We start from the raw sequence: 6,170 nt of genomic DNA on the forward strand, positions 1-6,170 counted from the left end.
GACGCTTATTTTGGGCCCATGTTCTTACATTGAGTATGCCTTGGGGTCCTGGACAATGCTACTTGTACTGTATGTATTTATGGATAGCATCTGCCACTTTAAGGTGACCATGTAAGCTAAAAATTAATGCGGTGGCTAAACCAGTGTGTGTGTGCGCAATATTTCATAGTAATCATTGTCATAGGCAGGCAAATACAATGCATACAAGGACACCAGTGTCAGTGACACACACACACGTACATTTTATTGTGGGTGTTTAAATTTAGTTAAAATTTCACCCCCCCCATGTATTCTAGTTAATTCTATATCTGATAAATATATATCAACTAATTGCTCTAAATATAATAAAAAAAATAAAAATAAAAACCAATGCAGAATATACAGAAACAGAATATAAATAGGAGTGGAAGCTGCTTCCAAAATTGCAAAATTATTAGGGTTGGCCTAATAATTAAATTTTTTCACACTCTCCATGGGGGCAAAATAACCAGCCATCTTTACTACAGGGTTATGGGATATCGCACCCTATTCCTGACGCTCAATGTCAAGGTGCGCTTTGAGGAGCAGCAGAGAGGGGACTGCTTCCCCTGGACCGGCTGCCCAAGGCCTAGTTGGCCTAGGCCAGGATAAGTCAGTGCATAGATACATATATCTTAGAACCATTTGGCCTATCTAGTCTGCTCACTTTTACTGACATATAGACTCAGACCTTAGTCAGTCCTTGGTCTTGTCTTAGATTCAGGGGCCATATGAGATTCCCATGCATGTCTCTCACTGTTTTAGCCTCTCCTACTACTGCTGGGGGACCGTTCTGCTTATCAACCATACTCTTAAAAAAGTAAACATCTAAATGTACCAATAACTATAATCTAACATATAACATACTTGTAATAGACATTTATATAACTTTTTTATAACAAGAAAAACAATCACTTAGTTACAACTTTGAACAGAGTGTATCAATTGAAAAAAACCACTAGATAATTGAAGGCATTTTGACATGAATGAAAGAGGATCTACCTGTCATCACTATGTGTGGTCATGGCTGATGTTTTAACACTGCGTTAAATAGCCTGATGTCTTTTACTGTTTATTATAGAGGTTTATCTGCATAAAAATAAGTTGTCAATATTAATATCTTGGTGTAATTTTTTTAATGATACGTCATCACTGGGGATTAAAATCATCCCTGGCACTTTAGGGCAGGCCATTGAAGTACATGCAGCAACACACTATGCTCTTATTGTGTACCTAGCTGGCGTCGGCAGACTGACGGGACAGATCTGGCCTAAATACATTGTTTGTAAAAATTATTATACATCTTATTTATTCTTAGGCACAAATGCTACAGAACGCATCTGTAGGCCCTTAGACAAGAAAGAAAGAAAGAAAGAAAGAGAAAGAAAGAAAGAAAGAAAGAAAGAAAAATAGAAACTAAATGAAATGAAGAAAAATATAGAAATATAAAAGTAGATTATGGGCAATGCACAAGGACATCTGAAGAGGCCATGGGCATAATAAATCGGGATATGGTATGGATATGGCTGGAATGTATCCATATTTAAGAGCTCCTAGACACCATAAGGTAATCTAGACTGGAGAGAATACTAGTATAATTTGCCATCTTTCACTCAATAATTGTATTCTGGGAGCACCAAGTCCGTTACCTTGAAAACAATGCATATATTCAATGTGAGGGAGAACACTAGTGTGGGGCTCTCAGGGTCCAAGGGCCCCTCCAGAAGCTTGGCCAAACTGCTATATTGTCTATACCCCACCGATAGCAGCCCGGATTCCAGTCAACTATGCAGTTATTAAGTGCTATTCATTTAAATTATTGCTTCAAAGATTTGCATACTAATGCAGAAAAGTATGTTTTAAATTAAGAAAACATATTGTTAATTTACCAAGTTGATTCATTTTACATCCAGTATATGACCCTGGCTAGTTAGCCTAGGCCAAAAAATGTATCTGACCTAAAGTGATACTTTGTTGTCACAACAGGGGGCAAGTAGGTGAGGTATCCAGTTTTCAGGCTTGCTTAAATAGAGTTTATGTCCTCAACCATGCTTTATTATTATTATTATTCTTATTATTATTATTATTATTATGTATTTATTTTATTTCAAAGGACTGAGTAAGGCAAGAAATATTACAGTTACAGTTGTGATCATTTGCACCAAACTTTGGGATTATGTTCATATATTTTGTAACTGCATTCAAGTGCTATTTCAAAAAAGTGCGACTTTGAATGAATATCAGTTAGACAGCAGCTATTTGGCTCTCCATTTTTTACTTAACTTTAAAAAGCTTGGGTGGATTAAGTTGTAATAGATACAAATATTTTTGTAGCACTTTTTCTTTAGCACAAATGGAATTTAAATTATCATGACCGAACCATACATCAAACTCAAAATAAGCCATGGTTTTTTTCCACTATGTTTTATTTTTCACAACCAGCTGAACTAATGCAAATGAAAGAAGGAGAGAACACTAATTGTGGCAGTAATGGCCTAAAAAGATTGTTAGCACAGATGTTACAAAATAACTGTCGGCATAGAACAGTCATAAGAAAAAGGGCATTATAGTTACAGGGAACTGCCACCCTCCCCAGACACCCGACCTAAAATATACCTCTGGCTGCAGTTAAAGGAGACATTAAATGTGGATTTGTGACTTATTTGTAGCTATTTTTATAACTAATCACATTTATAAATACATTTTGCTGGACTTTAAGGCCAGGGATCCCCTGATGATATAGGTGCAGCGACATCTGGATATACAAAGCCTCACTCTACGTTTTTATGCTCACGTAGCATGCAACTGGGCAGCACCCAAAGTGCCACTGGAGTGGCATATCGGTAAGTAAGTCCCAGCTGCCAACTGGGCATTTGCATGCTGCTGCAGATGGCAAGTTCAGGCCGACATTCATACCAAGCAAACATTCGGAGCACCTAAGTGGGGTATTAGAGGAGGAAAGATGGACCAGGTCCAGTATCAGAAAGTTTCATCCCTGAAAGTCTTTCCATTAATTTAAGCACAGGGTCCCCTCCCTGTTACAGCTTTTCATGTTAATCCTCTAAAGTTTCCATTCATGTTAAAAGAACACCTCTCCTCTTCCCTAGATTTCCAATCTTTTTTAAAAATATGATTGGACATTTTCTTCCACCCCAAGTTTAAAAAAGCCCACCTGTCTCCAAGGCACTCCCTACATTAAAAACAATGTTTTAGTTTTAATTCAGACATGGGGGGGGTACACAAGTGTTTAATTGAAGCTGGTCTCATTTAGCTGCACCCACCCCCAGGGATTAGGGTCAGATTTTGAGGACCTGTCCCTTTTATGTAGGTAAAATTTATACATTGGTGGAGAAAAGAGGGACAGGGTGCCAAAGTAGGATTGACTATCCCTGCTATAGAGAAGGTATGAACATACTTTATGTGTCACAGCGGAAAAAAATCACCACCAGAGGGCACTTCAAACTTGCATTGCATAGCCTCAGGTTTCAGGAAATATTTCTTATGCACAGGGATAATAAAGAATGTGTTATTTGCATGTAATTAGTGATTAGTTAATGATGCAAAAATCTGCTTTAGTTATCCACATGCAGAAAATACTCTTGGTAAAGAGTTGGCCAGGGAAATCATCACTGGCCAACTTTTGAGACCAGTTCACTTTTGGGTGCATATCACTTTAGCTGGAATTGTTGATTGTTCCATTTGACTGTAGCTGAACCTCATGAATGTCAATAGTTTTCATTTAGTTCCTGATCTGCATAATTATTAATGGAATTATTAGTGGAAGCTGATTAGTTCTGCCAGTCTTTTTAAGGGTAGGGATCACAAGTAAGGAAGGGGGGTTAGGAGCAGGGGATTTTTTGCTGACTGTGTCATCTTTGCCACTGAGTTCAACTTCCTTTAGGTAAAATAATCCCTCATACTAAATGCTAAGAAGCAGCAATTCTAGCCTAGGACTAGAGAGAGAGATCCAGGGGGCATCTCATGGGCGATCTGCATCTTTGCTGTGCTGCTGCTCAATGCGTCCATTAACCTGACACAGCCTCCATGAGATGCATTGTAATGTGCATTGCACCTTCAAGACATGGAGCACCTGCATATGAAGTCATATAGTGGTGCCTGCAAAATGCAGAGGAGGTGGCCTGTGCCTCTAGGGGGCCCCGGTGACCCTTGAGATCACCTATTCCTGTGTCCTCATACTGGTTTCTAAACTATTTTGAACTGGCACGGGGAGACAGGAGGGTATCGGGGTCACGTTGCATCATGTGACATGACCCCCTGGTAAAACAGAGGCTGCCCGTACAGTGTGCGAGTAGCCGGACAGAAACCTGTAGGAGCGCTGATAAGAAAGTGGGGGTGGGCAGGAGAGGGTTATTTATGTTTGTTTTTATATATGTATGTGGGTATGAATGTGCATGCATAAAAGTATGTGAGCATGGATGTGTAATTGTGTGTGAGTATGGGTGTATAATTTTGTGTGTTTAAGCATGCATTTGTGTGTAGGATAGATGTGCCCAGGAGCAATTTTCTTTCCAGGACCCTGTGGTTTCTGGTTACACCCTTGAAGAGGTTGAGGTTGAAGAGCCCCCTGGCCTGGTCCTGGCTGCAATTGCACTCCTGCAGCAATGTGACTAACCTGATGTAGGGGCCAAAAGGATCCAAATACTTTTGGGCCCCCAAATGCTGCTTTTCTGCCATGTTCACCTTATCAGTTGGGATGGAAAGTGACTGGGTCAGTAGCCATGGTAGTCTAGTAAGAGAATATGGGAATATAGCAATAATGGGTCCTTTGTAGTTGTATTAATGGTGGTAGGAAGAAGACAAATCTGTGCCCATCGAGTCTGAGAGTATTCTGAACCTTGTGACATACCGTGTCCCTACCCTACAACCTGCAACCCAATTGTTATCCCAAATAGACCATCATTGCCAAGGGGTCTGGTACATCTGTCCCATTCTATTCTTGTTTTCTTAATGTGCGATCAAAAGAAAAATGAAATGCAGATTGTAGACCTCTCATTGCAGGCCCAGACTTACTATCTGTTACACCAGGCAAACTATTGGTGGGCTGATGGCCTACAGCACTCCATACCTGTTACAGTGCTACCGTGTGCTAATAGAGTGTGCATAAAAATGTAACATGCAACCTAAAAGTGCTCAAATTGCTTTGTCATCCCTAGTATTTTTTGTCTTCTTGGGTCCCTTATAGGTCTTCTACTTAACAAATAAAGACTTGGATGCATGAGCTCTGTCACTGATACAGCAAATCCTTGCAAGGGAGCAGTGTGGAGACAGATGTGCCATTTAAGTTTCTTATTTCTTGATTCTATATTCTAAGCACAGGGCATGGGACTAAACCTGACTATGTCCACTGTTCTAGAGTTTCACTATAGACACTATACAGAAGGTAAGACAAAAGCCACAAACTTCTTACATGTTTACACAGTTTATTAGTATATTCATGGTGTAATACTTGTGAGGACCACTTGGTGGCAGTGCAAAACCAAATATTTCTCTATAGATTTTTGACTTGGTTTGTTCTCATCCTGGTTTTAAGCACAAATATAGATTATTATATATACGTTGTATTGGTTGTCATATATTACTAGCAGAATTCTGAAATACTATAAACATGTCTTCCACCACAGTAGTTCTAAACTACAATAAACATGATGTCTTCTAGCTACATTCGTTCAGATAACTTTGCACTTAATTTCCATTTATTCTTATGTGGACCAATCCATTTAATATGTATTTTCTTTTCTCTGTAACTCCTCAGCCATACCATTTTTTATATTTTAAATTAGTTCTTGTATACCACTGTATGGTAATAATAATAATATTTTTAGTATTAGGACCAGAATAGCAGGTGCGCTGACCTTGATGACAAAGTTCTGCATCTTGCACGCATGAAAGCAAGAACATCTTTAGGCTATGCAAAAAGGCTATGCAAAATTAATTTTTACCGCAAGCCCCCCCTTTATGTTCATTAGCGGCTTAGTTTAAATTTAAATCTTGGTAGGGCCATACTAGTTAAAAAATGGTGCGGTGGGCTGATATGGAGGGTGGGCTGAAATGGAGGAGGGAGGTGCGCAAATAAAGGGTGACTGTCATGGGTGTGTGCAGAAGACGCACCTGGTATTTAATCACTCAGCATT

The sequence above is a fragment of the Sceloporus occidentalis genome, unplaced genomic scaffold, assembly GCF_023333645.1.
Source record: "Sceloporus occidentalis isolate IW3139 unplaced genomic scaffold, rSceOcc1.0.p SCAF_46, whole genome shotgun sequence".
Classification (NCBI taxonomy): Eukaryota; Metazoa; Chordata; class Lepidosauria; order Squamata; family Phrynosomatidae; genus Sceloporus; species Sceloporus occidentalis.